General features: G+C 39.7%; 1 protein-coding gene across 2 annotated transcripts in view; it reads right to left on the minus strand.

Moving 5' to 3' along the window:
• rgs7a (regulator of G protein signaling 7a) overlaps window positions 1-13827 on the minus strand; it is a 46883-nt gene that overhangs the window by 27341 nt on the left and 5715 nt on the right. The window contains exon 1 of one of the 2 annotated variants that reach the window (XM_041049649.1): window positions 692-700. The exons of the other annotated variant lie outside the window; for it this stretch is intronic. The gene's annotated coding sequence lies outside the window, so the exon portion shown is untranslated. Of the gene's footprint in view, window positions 1-691; window positions 701-13827 lie in introns of those variants that run through there. 2 annotated transcript variants of the gene reach the window in all.

Genomic DNA, 13827 nt, shown 5'->3' on the forward strand with positions numbered 1-13827 from the left:
AGATGAATCACACATCTCTTCTAGACAGCCTGGTGCATTTACATATGGAACAGATCCAAAAACACAATGTTCTTCATGCCATACTTGAGGGGAAAAGTGAAGGACAAACTACAAGCAAAGCAAACTGATCATAATTTCTTGCACTACCACTGCAGTTTTTGATTTGAGGTACATATCAGACAAAATTCCCTGCCTGTCTAGCCTTTGCCTTCTGTATACAAAGGTGACATATTCAAATGATGCTGTTCCTCTTCAGTGGTGACCTAGATTTAGGTGAGGAGGTGAAATCTCAGGACTTGATGAAGTCTTTTTCAAACTGCCCTAATTATCTCTTACATATGTTGATCAACCACATGTTGTGTTGTGTATATATGTATATATGTATATACCTATTCAGCCATCTATTCAGCCAACATTAAAAACAGTTCAGATGTTGTGGCTGATCGGTATAAGCTCTAAATCTCTAAGGACAGACTAGTGTTTATGTGCAAATGAAGGGCTTTGCTTCTCTACCCGCTGAGAGATACTAAACATACACAAACAAGTGAATGATAAATGTGAACTTTTCTTTGCCCCCACTCAGGACTGTAGAGGTCAGCTGCTCATTTACTACCAAACAGAGAAAATATGGTGACCTAAGGCATTCATACTGTAAGAGCCTTTGTTAGACTTAACATGGGCATTGTGGAGCTTTTCTATACACCAGCCTTTAAAAGAAAAAAAAAAAATCATATATTAGGAGGAAATAAGAGACTAATAATTTTATTGCAGTGTAGATATGATGTATGCCTCACAGGCCTTGTGGTGTTAGACAAATCAATCAGTAATATTGCTGAATTAGAACATTTTAATAGCTCTCTGTAACTTTATATAAATATGGCTTCACTGGAAGGCTGCATAATTTCATATACAGGCTATTTATACTGTCTATACTGTATATGATATCCAGGCCAAGATAAACCTAATGATCAATAAAAAGAACCTAATCATCACCATGAATGTATTTGCTATGGATTATGTTAATACTGTACATGCATGAGATTAAGTCTTTACATCTGCGAGACAAAAGCTATACGATGACTGAGTGACAAAATGCAAAATACTGCATGTACTGTTACTGCACCTCAACAACAAACTGCAATTTTGTGCGGAACTGAGAAGTGTTACATAAACATATTAGCTCGACTAACTGGCTGCTGTTCGTTAACATGAACAAAACGCTGTTACATTGCTTTCTAAATACAAAGTTAGTCTGACACTTCAGGCTGCACCTGTGCAGCACTGCACCACTTGAGCATTCAAAATAAAATTGCCTTGCAGATAGGTGAGAGAAGTTATTGAGCTCATGCTGACAAGGTTGTTGAATAGATGCCATGAATCTTAAGTCTCTCAGAGGTTAGCATTCGTTTCCGAGTAACCACAGCAACACAGTCTGCGACCACTATCACAAGGACATCTTTGGCAGCTCGCCATTGCTCATTCATAAGACAGAAAGAAAGAAGGTGGTTGTGGGGGTAGCGTGGAGGAGGGGGAGGGCAGAGGGTGGAAAGGATGGAGAAAAAGACAAAGAAAGATATTGTCTGAAGGGAACAGGAGAAAGAGGAAAAGCATTTTTGTTTTCTTTTGTTCCCATTACATATGGTTTACCTTAAATCCTTATATAATAATATATTTTTTATTAGTTTTTGTTAGTGTAATTCCACAGTATTCTTTTTGGCTGTAGCAGAGTTAAGTTTTAATACTCCAGTATTTGTTATTTCATTGCCACTTAAAACATGATTAATATTATTGTAGATGTGGTCCTTTCATGCCTTCACTTCAAGATAATTGTAGGTCCTATCTGCTGTTGTTGTTCTGGGAACAGTTATGAGTGAAGAGATGGAAGTTTTTTGTCTTGCAGTGTTTGTGTTGATTATTCTAAGGTAAGCTGCTGGGCACTTATAGCAGGGCTGCAATTTACGTTCATTTTCATCGATTCATCTGTTGACTACTTCCTTGGTTAATCAATCAGTTCTTTGGCCTATGTCAGAAAATCACAATTTTCCAGCCCAAAACCCCAAAATATTCAGTTTACACTGACATAAAATAGACAGAGCAACAAATCCTCACATTTGAGAACCTGGATCCATAAATTATTTTCATTTTAACTTGAAAAAGACAAATATTAAAGGATTGATCAATCATCAAAATAGTGGACACCTAATCTTCTGTCAATCAACTAACCGTTTAAGCGCTACTTGTCACACACATCGCGGAGCGACTACAGAAAGTTAACTATCGAGTATTCAGGGTTATGTAGTGGAAAAGGTTTAATATAAAGCAAGAGAACAAAAAAAACAAGAACCCTTCCCTTAGCCTTGGCAACAGATAGTCATGCTCTGTTTGCTTTGCTCACATTTAATCTTACATGAACTATCCTGATTTATAATCCATCCTATTTTAAATGGATTTCTGTGCCCTAGTCTCGTGTTCCTTCCTTTATACTTACAGCTGCTTACTGTGCATTTTCATTGTCTCTTTCACACTTTTTCTCTCTTCATGCAACCCTTCAATTCTCATAGGTACGCTGACTGGGAACCTCTGGGGATGCGGAACGGACAGCAGTCTGTTTTACAGCAGGCCAGGATCACAGAACACGAGGAACAGATGCCCAGGTGACAACACTGCCTGGAGAGAAGGTAATTACTCCATCCAAACTGAAGGTTTATTTCTATACGCTTGAGGCGGATTCTGCAAACCAGTGATTAGCCATTTAACAACATCTGCAGTTTGGTGCTTGATAAGCCTTGCTTTCAGTTGTATTCATCAGTACAGTTCTGTCTCTGTGTACACAATCAAGCTCCATTGAGCCATCAGTCAAATATGAGCATCTGTTTCTTGGAATGTCACTTCACTGTTTCACACTTCAGGATGTTCTCTCACTCTGCACATTTGTTCCCTCTGTCATCTTTATTCTTCTTTATGTGTCATTTGTAAAAACATCACATCCTAGAACATACAGAAAAAAAGGAACCTGAGGAGGTAAAATTCTTCTCTGCCATTCCCAGCTCACATCTTTATCTTTGCAGCAAGCTGCAAAGACCTATGAATTTTTTAGATGAAAATTATTCCTCCTCGATGCCTCCTCTCCCTCCTCACACCTAATATCATTAATGTGTTTCATAATGTACCAGTTGGTGGTGCACTGCTTGATCCATTATTTCCATAATGGAGGACTGTGATAAGAAAAACCTGATGCCACTGTGAAACACTCTTGCTCGCAGCAGCAGAAGCAGCAGCAGTGTTATCATAAGCGAGCTCTGATGGACACTGAAGGACAGATGGCATTCTTACTACAGACTTTGGTTTATTTGGATAATTTCAAATGGATGTTGTCAACCAAGATGCCTCCTCAGCTTTGAAATTCTCCACAAGGTGTGATGAGAGCCTTTTAATGGCTTGATCTGATTTGGTCTGATTTGCTAATGGATGAAAGTGAGGCTGATGTTTGCAGGCAAACAAGTAGATCTTTGATTCCCCACATGGTGTTATTGACTTCAGGTTACCTGAGTGGCATGTTGTTGTGTTGTTTTCTGTGTGCTTAAATATAGCATCTTTTTGTTCCAAGAGCTATTTGTAAGCCAGATTTTTTTTTTCTAAAAGGATTAAATGGACATGAAATGACTCAATGATTTGAACTAAATCGAATCAGTGATTTCTGGATTGTTCAGAGCTGTTGAATGTGCCTTGTGGAGTTTTCTTGTGAACAAACACGTTTACTGTGAGCTTTACTCACCAAAACACATTTTATGTGTCCTTGAGGTTTAAAACGCGTGCTGAATGTATTTCCTTCCTCACAAAACATTTGCAAAGACTATTTTAAATCCAGCATTTTTAAATCCATGTGTACCTGCTAATAGCCTTCCCATTCCCTGCTTTTATTAGCACAATACTGTGTATCTTGATGTTACCACCATCTGTAGATCAGTGGGAAAGTGTGCAAATAACGTCAAGCATCTGCAACAGGTTAAAAGTTCACTAATATCATAAAATGTTCTTATGATATTATGATATATAAAAGGTTTCATTTGACAATTTCTGTAACTTTCCAAAGCAGACAATCTCAAAAGCACTCCCACTTCACACAGCAAATTTCCACATGTGCAGGGATGTGAAAGTAGACATCGTTTGAACTTGTCTCTTCTTTCATTATTCATATTTCATATTTGTCTTCAGATATGATTGGACGATACTTCATATGAACTAGTTCATTTTAAGCATACCGACACCTTTAGTCTCAGGCCCATAACTCATCTCTTCAACTGTTATCCTGCGGTAGCAATGCAGTTTCTTTTTTTGAGATTAAAGAATGAATAAAAGATGTAACAGAAGTCACCATCTTGTAAAGTCACTCTCTACTACATCTGTTACGCTAAGTTTCTACAGGAAGATTTCAGACAGGACAGATATGATCCAAAACTAACAGCCACCATTTATGAAAGGTCTTGCTACTCCCTAATCTCACAAATATTTAAAAGAGGTGCTAGAGACATAACATGAGCAAGATACTGTAACTGCATAATGTACTTTTTGTCTCTAATTTATTCAAAAACTCATTTCAGTGGATAGCCGGTGTATTCTCAGGTTGAAAATCAGAAGAAAAGACCAATCACAGCCCAGTGAGTGGCACCTTTTTCTAATCAGGTGTGTGAAAGAGCCACCTGGTTTGCTCAGCTGGTAGAGCACGTGACTCAATCTCTCGGGGTCGTGGGTTTGAAGGTTCTGTGGAAGATGCTGTAGGACTTCGGTGCATTGTGGACTGGGCAGCTGTCACCCCCGTGACCTGGGCTCGGATCCTGATATAAGCGTCAGATGATGACGTGGTGTGTGTGAAAGGTTCATGTTGATGTCTGAGTGAAAGAGAGAACTGTCAGTCATCTGTTGGGCTGCATTTTTGATGTCTCTCCATCCATCCCATTCTTGTAAACGTGATATCTCAGAATTTCGTCAAATTTAGTTCACTTGGACTCACAGATGAACTAATTAGATTTTGATTGCCAAAGGTCAAAGTTTAAGGTCATTGTGACTTCTCGTCTGTCCCATTCTTGTAAACATGATGCATCTGTATCGCCTGGAGGGAATCTCATTACATCTGGCGCAAATGTCCAATTAGACTCAAGGATTAGACTCTAATTAGAATTTGGTGGTCAAAGGTCAAAGGTCAAGGTCACTTTGACCACACAGAACCCGTTTTTAGCCACAACTCAAAAATTCATATGGCAATTATGATAAAATACACTTCATACCTTTTATTAAATTCCTTCAAAGTCTGGACAGACATGGATGTAAACCGCAACTTGACTGGTTGGCAGAGGAACACAACCGCGAGGCGGTTATTCCAGTTCGGATAGCAATAATATATCTCCTTTGCACCTCCAATATCAATAGATTCCTTTCATCATATACCTTACATCATATGCTACTTGGGCGGCAGTGCTTCTTCTCCACCATTTTCTTCCTGGAAGTCTAATAATCAAAACTCTTTTGTAAAGCACTCCTGAGCAGCACAGCAGCAGAAGCAGCAGTTGTGGTACTGTCATCTGGTTTGATGGACAGATGGTATTATCACTATTTCATTTAAATGCTTTCCAGATGGTTGCCACAGATACTTGCATCCACAATGTCCTTCTTCACACTATTTTCATCAACTTCTACAGCTTTTTAGAACACACGGCCTCCTTCCTCCTCACGTCCCCAGAGAATGATCGTCCCTGGCGTATGGCTGCAGAAGGATGTTCAATATTTCCCCTGACTCCTCAGCGTCTCCCTCCCCAAGGGACAACCCTCTACTAGAGAGAAAGAGACAAGCATTGAATCATGGATGAGAGGTAGTCAGCCAGTGATGCCTACTCCCTGGAAAAAAACACTGGCATTTATCCTCGTTTGACATTGCTGTGGTTAATGCAGTTCTTGTTCCAAATTTGCCAGCCAGTAGGTTTCTTCCATTTAACTCTTTGTGCAACCACAGCACATTTTCATAAAATCACAGAAGGATTGGAGAATAGTCTTATGTTCCAATTCAAAATTAAAGCTCCATGTGATGAGTTTCACTTTTCATTTTTACCATCATTGTAGCTGACTGACAGAAGGCAACAACCCTTTTAGCTAGAACACCAGACCATTCAGAGTTTCATATTTGCGTTTAGGTATACTGAAAGGTACACTGGGATTGTTTACTCTTCTTTACTTGTCTGACAACAGACTACAGTTCCAAATTCTGTCTTTTATGGTGGTGCCATCGTGCCAAGAACTTTAACACTAATATCTATCTAACAATTAAAGTACTAGTTGAAATTTTTATATCAGTAGTGGATCTAATAACTACATCTGGTGTGAAAGGGGTTTGTGACAAAACCACAGAGAATTTTCATCCAGCTCTGCAATTCCCCTCAGCTCTATGGAACATTTTAGCTTATTTTAGCTCATTGTTTTGGTCTTACTGTAGCTTTACTGTTTTGGCTTATTCTCACCACTTTCATCTGCCAAATTTTTCAGCCTCAGCAGGCAGCTGTTGTCAGCTGTTCTGAAAAACCCACTGTAGACTAGCTATCCAGCACCAAGTAGCAAACAAATTACTGACTTATGGGTGAACATAGAGGAGCATTTAGAAGCTATAGAGACAGATATTTTTTCAGGAAATTGTGGAGTACAAAAACGGAGACAAAAGGAGAGTGAGTGTTAGACTTACATTTGGTGGGTGGACAAAAACATGACCCCAAATAATTGCTCTAAATGAGTTAGTACAGAGTCTAAATTAGTTTGTACATTTTGTTGCCTTTATCCTATGGCCACTCTCCTATATAAATATTCTTAATAAACTGTAGTATCCTTATAATATATTGTTAATATTCTGTATTTTGTTTTGTGCTGTAACAGTGTAATTGGCTGTGGTAACAACAGGGTCAGTTAGTGGTGATACTCTGATTATGTGTGCGTAAAAGGTCTAGTTTAAAACTGCTTGTACTTTTATTTGTTGATAAGTAACAAATACAATTGTGTGCTTTTTTTTTGATGCGGGTGACCCAGGGCATGGAAACCCATACTCCCTCACGCACACATTTGTCCTTTATTACTTCTGTTTTCAGTGTTATCTTTATTGTTTGTATCAATCTCACCACAGTTACACACAGTATGAGTTTCTGGTTCATATTGGGACAGTACTCCCGGGGCAAAACCTTCTTCACTCCTCTGTCTCCACCTTTTGCTGACTCTGTTTTCTAGACACCGATTTCTGTCTATTTCTACATCTACTATGATCTAGTGTTCCCGGCTGGTGGTGGGATAGTGTTCCTAGGGCAAGGCCTCTCTCTCTTTCTTTCTCTCACTCTCTCTCTCTTTTTCACTCTCATCTCCTTGGTGGGCGGGCAGTGGGCGCGATGACTAAGCCAAGGTTGGCCATGTGCTAGAACATAATCCACTGAAAGCCAATATCCCTCCTGCCCACCTACCATGATTTCATCACTCAAACAGCATGCTATCATAAATTAGTAGATAAAGGATGAAGAAAGCTGCATTACTTTCAAATATTGTGCAAAAGTTATCCAAAAATGAGAGTGAATGAGACTATTTCTAATTGCCAGTAGTTGCTAAAGGTTATTCAAAGGAGTACACACATCTAAAAAACAAAGCAAACATGTTTGACACAGACAACTACATACATACTAATTTATAATTTGATAAAACAACAAAAAGATCATTCTGTGTTTTTTGAAGTTATTTATAATTAGACATCAGCAGTTGTTGACTCTATGGGGATTCATGCTTAGGAGCATTTAATCATGCTTTTAGTTTTGGTGGTTAAACAGTGCAGTCTGGCCATAAGAATACTGTGGCGTTAAATGAAATCACCCCTATAGTTAATCCTATTCACCAAGGCAAGCCTGTTAACAGTGTCCAAACTGTCTGGCATTACACTTGAGTAGTCTTATCATTGGGCACCAGAGAGCATGTTTACGTACACCAAACAGAGGGACAAGGAGGAAGTGGAAAAGGATGAGAGGAAAACCGAGAGGGAGAAACGGGGAGGGAGGCTGGGTATGGAAACAGAGATGCACTGGGAATAGAAAAGAAGGGAGGATGCTGTCTATTTTTAGGTCCAGATAACATGAGAGAGAGGGGGCCTCACTCCTCTCTTCTTCCTCTCTCTATCCTCTCTCTATCCTCTCATTTCCCACATTCCTCCTTGGCACATGCAACAGACACTCAGGACGGCTCTGTGTGCCCTGAATACCAATAAGAGAGAAGCAGCTGGATACTGGCAGGCTGACATTCTTCTGCCTTCTCCTGTCTGCAGAACAGAGACAAGGACTGGGTGTCTGACAGGACACACACATTCATGCACACTTCAGAGGACACAACAGTAAGGACAGACAATAAACCGATAAAAGCAGACTGCTTGACACACGTGACACTTGAACTACGGAGCAATGAAGATGATGGACGATAGGCTTCGTTGAACCTTTCAAAACAACAGCCAGCAGGTAGAAACCATTAATGTGCTGATGCTTCTCATAGATAGATGGAAAGCCACAGTGCTTCACTAAACTAAATGAGGTAAAATTAAAACTTTATCACTGCTAAAGCTTGATGTAGAGAGCTAGGTGTCATAATTGACAAGAGTCACAATATTGTCAGCTTGTCACATATGTACAATTTATTGGATTGCAATGTTGCAAATGAGGCCATTGAAAAAAAAAAAAATTGCCTCAATTCATAAATTCATACTGGACAGCTTCATTAATAGTATTAGATTTCTTGAGGAAATCTGGAGATTCAAATCATGCACATCCATCCCCACCCTGCCACATCCTCTCTCCCTTGCCCCAGTGCAAGCTCTTCCATTACCATGGCTTTGCTGACATTACAGCCAACGGAAGCTAATATCAACAAATCACATCAGCCAATTGCAAGGAGAGAGGCCATTCCCACCATTTCCTAAAGCACTGTTAGACCCAACCTTGCCTTTTTTCACTGAGCTCAGGGTTAGAAGAAGATATTTTATTTTTTGTCTAGCACAGGCAATCTGACCGATCATCTAAAATTCAAAGATAATCAATTTACTATAATAGTAAGACAATAAAAATCAGCAAATTCTCAAGTTTAAGAAGCTGGATCCATTAAATGTTTGGTATTTTTGCTTGAAAGCTGACTCAAACAATTAATCACTCTATAACTGATCATGGGTTATATCTGAAATCTCAGGCTGCAAAGTAACTATAGCTATTAAATAAATATAGTGGAGTAAAAAGCACAACATTACTAGTGAAGTGGTGTCAAGTAGCATACAATAAAAAACACGAAAGAAAAGTTCACAATTGTACAGTACTAGTAAATTCACTTGTGTTAGTTACTGCTGGTGATCTAGTTTTTTTCTTCACCCTTTTATTCATGCAGTTATAAGTGAAAGGTATTGGTGAAAGATGCATAGACTCACTCACTGCAGGCTTTCATGGAATGAGCAGCACTCATTAAAGTGTGTGAATGTTTGCTCACTCATAGGCACAAACTGGCACAGAAACACACACATATACACACATAAACACACTCATGTTCTGTCACTTTGCTAGCTAAGGGTGTGCTGGACACATTGTTGAAGTGTTTGAGATAATAGCATTTGACAGACTGCTGGTGTGGTTGTCATGGGGATGCCAACAGAACAGCCACCAGCCACCACAGCAGAAACAAAACGCAGGGCAGGAGAAAGCACAACCATTTGAGACAGCATTGTCCACAGGAATGTCATGTCTCAATTAGCAAATAAGATGCTATCACTGGGGGACAGTGTCGGAGAACCAAGAAGAAGAAAATAATGGTTGCCAAGATAAGGAATTTTAATGAAAGTGTTGGTTATGTTTTAGGTATATCACTGAAAAGAGAATATATAGCATTGTTTTAGAAGAACACTTTAAACTAGTAGTCTACAGCAATACTAGCAGTCCTGTTCTCTGCTAAATGCTACCTTCAGCATACTAGCAGGTATATGTTTACCAAGCACAGCTGAGGCTGATGGAAATCGTGTCATTAGTTCTGCAGATATTTTGTCATGAAGCAAAGTATTGAAGAAACCAAAATATTTGAACTGATTGCTAGAATATAAGTCAGGGGGAGCACCAAAGTGATTACATTAATCCTCTGGGGACCACAAATGTCTGTACAAACTTTCATGGCAATCCAGCCCATAGTTGGTGAGATATTTCAGTTTGGATGAAAGTGGTAGCGCGGTCAACAGACCAACATTGCCTTCAATAGAGCTGCACCCCTTGCATGCCTAAAAACAGCTCTTATCATAACCACATGTATTTTCAAGAAAATTGCATATTAATATGCATTTCCGTTGCCAACTATGTCAGAATAGCTGTGATTAATCATCTTGTTTACATAGAACGACCAATTTTCCTCCACCCAGATCCTAAGATTGTATTTTACAGCTGACATAATTCTTTCAAGTGCACCTCCAAATATGAAGATATATGGAAATAATATAGGATGCTTAGCGTTTGCTCTCAGATTACATAATCAGCAAGCTAAGCTAATTAAACCCCACATTTTAAATCAAACGCTGTTCCTTACCTCCCTGTATTTAAAGGTAATATAAAACTCTCAACCATGTAATAGTAGAATTTATGGGTATAATTTGAAGTTTGCCTGACTTGAACTACATTATTAGGGTAGTGTGCTGAAACATCAGTGTTTGATATAAGGACACTTATGTATATAGACAGGCTATTTAAACTGCATTCATTTTGTTTATGGCTGAAAATCATTATTTTGCAACATTTAAGCAGTGAAAGGAGCAGTACGAGAAAGAGGCAGCAGCAGGTTGAGTCAAGATGGCGCCCGAAGTTTATAGACTAGGCTGTACTGTGGATGGCTGAGCTTGCTAAGCTGAACTAATGGTGCGAAGCTGTGAGCCTCAGTAGGCTGCAGGTGGAAGCTGCTCAGCACACAACAACACTGCAAGCTGAGAGTGTGTGTGTGTGTGTGTGTCTGTCTGTCTGTCTCTGTCTGTCTGTCTGTCTGTCTGTCTGTCTGTCTGCCACAGTAACGAGTTGAGAAGTGTACAGTTATAGACAAAGGTGTGGCTTTGTCTGAAAATGTATGCCTCAAACATATGAAAATGTACCCTACGGGACAATTCCTGTTTGACTTTTATTATTTCATATGGTATTGGATTTGTGCGATGGCACTTAGTCATGGCAGGCTAATCACTGAGACATGATTGCTTCTGGGAGAACGACTCCTCATTGTTGAGAGAGGCACTGAGCTGCAGGGGGACAATCAGGCCAGCGCTCTCAGTTACAGTTCCAGTCAATTTGGATAGAAAAAGCCACAACCAATGGTTGTTTGTTTAGAGAGAGTTCCCAATAAAGCTATGAGTCACGAGTGAATCATTTCACACAGGAGGAGAGATGACTGTGCTCCAGCAGGGTCTAAATACATTCCTCTCTTTTTCTCTGTGTGAGGATAAAAGCTGACTGGAGTGGCATAGGCTCTGACTAGGGCTCTGATGACTTCAAAGAGAGGCGAGGGATGAGAGAGGAGGGGACAGAGAGACAGAGGTGGATGGATGCTTCACAGGTAAGGAACCAAGCACTGCAGAGGGGGCAGGGAGTGTCGAAAGAGAGTGAGACTGCACATGTGGTTCACAGGGAGTGCAAGAGAGACAAAGAGAGAAAGTTAGTGTGATATTGCGAGTATATGAGAAACATCAAAGACCTGAAACTGAACAAAAGAGGCCATGAGCGTGGGAGGGGAGAGTAGGGGTGGGGAGGGAAATAAAAGAGATAGAAATGAAGAGGGCAAAGTGTGAACAGCAGACCGTGAGACAGACAGCGAGGGAAACTGGGATTAAAAAAAGTCTTGGGACTGAGAGAAATGTTTTCTCAAGTCTAGACACAGAGAGAAAGACAGACAGACAGAGGGAAAGTCAGAAAAGTGAAGGCATGTTTTGTAGAAAGACAATATTCTTGCTTCGAGCTGCCAAAATACACTGCAGAGAAGGAAGGTAATGCATGAAATACTCTGTGGAGGAGATAACAAGATTTCTTATTTCGGTTTACTTTTGAAGGCTCTTGACGTGCAAATATGATTTTAGCTTTGGCAACAATTTGAGGCTGCTATGAAATATACAGGGGTTGTTTTGGAGAACGGCATTCCTCCAATTATTTTATTTTCCTTTGGCAGAATGCTTTAGTGGATGTAATCATAGATTTAAGAAGAAATGACATTTTCAAAAAAGTTCATTTTTGCCATTAGGAGAAATTAGGAATTAGCCAAAACCATTATTCAAGCTGAAGCTTCACAACAAAAATTGTATTAACACTGCAAAAAATAAACCAGTTCATGTAAAGATTATGGTTTGCACAGTGTTTATGCCTGACCTATCCAAATTATGCCACAGGAGGCAAAGAAGAAAATGCTGTGGTTCTGTCCTAAAGTGGATGCCAAGGAATCACTTACTGTAGGCTAAATTTAACTTGAAGTGAAGATATTTGAAAGGGATACAACTGCAAAACAAGAAGCAGACAGGATACCAAGTTTGTACAAAAACACAGAGACACAGTGTTTAACACATCAAGACAAAGAGACAAGCGGGCAAGAGGGAATTTCTGTGACATAGATGGTGTGCAGGAAGGAACAAACTGTCACCAGAAACAACAGGGGAGTGCATAAGAGGTAGAGACTACATAGACAAAGTTGAGATGCAGATGGTGTACGTAGAGATGGAGGGTCAGGAGAGGAGGGACGGACATATAAACAAGGAGAGAATAAGGACACATTGGTGTTTTGGATGGATGCACAGACATGTACCCAGTGTGCGCTGAATACAGAGAAATACAGCAAAGAATTCACATAAAACTGTCACGTTGTCTGTTTCCCTCTCATTCTCTCTTTTTCTATTTAGTCCTAACTGAGCATCTTTGTCCTCATTAAGGCCATCGCACTAGAGATGGAAGAGGATTCGTTCACAACTCTGGCCGGGGTTTTCCTGTAATCTTTGGCTAAATGTTGAGCTGGAATTAAATGGCCAGACAGAGGAGAGGCCTGAGTCAGCCTCTATCTTAATGCCCAGGCTTTCTTAGACTCTTATATAACCCGTAACAGACAGAACTAAAGACTTCAACTGTGGCAGACACATACAGAGGGGAGAGCTTAGAGCGAGACAGGCCTAAGTATCTTTTCACTGTCTTCATGGAGCAGCCAAAACCATCATCCACTGAAGTCCAGTATTAAAACATTTTTCTGTTACTTCGGTGACTACTGCGGTACAAGGAAAGTCACATCACATTTGATTTCATGTCCCAAACTAATTTGAACAAATACAAGAGAATACAATTTTGCCATCTGTAATTCTGAACATATGCAACTAATCTGCAGTTTATGTGCATACAAAATGTATATGCGTTTGATACTGGAGACCCAGAATCTTTCAGTGCCATCAGCCAGGTTGCATGAAAAGAAACCATACTTCAAGGAACAGCAGTACCACTCTTATACTTGTCTGTTCAACATGAAGTCAGCAGATGGTTACTGCAGCTTAGCATCAAAAATCGAAGCAGAACCATTAAAGTAACACCACATCACCATTTGCATAAAATTATTTTCATGTAGTATACACTATTTTACAAAACCAAAATCATTTTGAGTGGGAAATGTAATGCTGCCTGGTTTATATTTTATCAAACATTAAAGTTACTATGTGAAGAATTTGAAAAATGTCTAATTTTGGCACCCTCCTTTGGCAATTCACAGAATGACTCGGTGGCACACAGAAATGCCACACAGCTG

Source organism: Toxotes jaculatrix, chromosome 11 (genome assembly GCF_017976425.1).
Source record: "Toxotes jaculatrix isolate fToxJac2 chromosome 11, fToxJac2.pri, whole genome shotgun sequence".
NCBI lineage: Eukaryota > Metazoa > Chordata > Actinopteri > Toxotidae > Toxotes > Toxotes jaculatrix.